Source organism: Dendronephthya gigantea, unplaced genomic scaffold (genome assembly GCF_004324835.1).
Source record: "Dendronephthya gigantea isolate DGI-Jeju-01 unplaced genomic scaffold, DenGig_1.0 000046F, whole genome shotgun sequence".
Lineage (NCBI taxonomy): Eukaryota > Metazoa > Cnidaria > Anthozoa > Malacalcyonacea > Nephtheidae > Dendronephthya > Dendronephthya gigantea.
The window spans coordinates 313,182-314,258 of NW_021163056.1; the positions used below are offsets into that span (position 1 = coordinate 313,182).

Sequence of the window (1,077 nt, forward strand, 5' to 3'; positions counted from 1 at the left end):
TCATATCTTTATCATCTTGAAGCCTCCTGCATCATAAGTGACCCCCTCAGCCTCCTGCAGTACCTCTTCACCCATCAATTTTCTCTGTTTGATTGCTTGTCTGTGCTTTCTTTTCTTTCTCTGTGACAATGTCGATCAGCTTTTTTAATTCTCCTTTTATTTTTTTTGCGGATGACAATTTTGTGAACTTTCCTCCAGGAATAGAATGTCTATCCATTATTTATAACCTTGAAGAAGTTCCACTATGAAAGTGACATTCAGCTGATGCCACTGCACAACAGACAACTTTAACACCATGGTGTTTGTGTTTTGGACGTGCCCAAACCATAGAATTGATACTCCCGATTTTGGGTGGCACCTCTCACACATCTTTCAAGAAGGCTGCTATCACTTAATGTGATAAATGTGGGACGTAGCAATTCAAGAAAAATTTCAGGCAAACAGTCTTTCTTGCTGTACGTGTTTCTTTCTGATGCAACATCCTGTTGCCATTTGCACCATGAAAGTTCTTCTTTTTTTTGGACAAAAGCGATGTTGCTTTACTGGATCTTTTGATTTAGTGCAGTGATAAAGAAATACCAATGACATTCTTCTTCATGGTATTATAGACTGCAACTTCAACCTCCTTTTCTGTTGGATTGGGTTTCTTTAGGGTATTCTGCAGAATTGCAAGTTCATAGTACTTTTGGATATTTTTTATCTTTGCTTCTGACAAACGGCCTTTTCCACCCATTGATTTCCGATCTGCAAGTTTACCTTTAGTTGTCACCTTTAAATTCATCAAGTGTTTTCCCATGCATTTTTTGACATGACCAACACACACACAGTCATGTTTTTCCATTTTGCAGTCAGTGTATATATTTTAAAAGTTTCACATGATTAAAATAGTACAAAATCTTCAGAGTTATTTTATTCCGTAATGCAGTTGACGGCTATTAAAAGTTTTATAATATAGTGTGTATTTTTTATATCAAAATTCAAATTACACTTTTAAAAACACTTTTTGAAGTTAAAGCAAAAGAGTAATAGCCTTTTGCAGGTTTATGCATAAAAGGGGTTGGAAGCGGATTCCGTAAG

At 35.9% G+C, this 1,077-nt stretch overlaps 1 pseudogene; it reads right to left on the bottom strand.

Annotated features, from left to right (window-relative positions):
- On the bottom strand, positions 1-841 carry LOC114527719 (annotated as a pseudogene).
- Between the last annotated feature and the right edge of the window lie 236 nt (positions 842-1,077).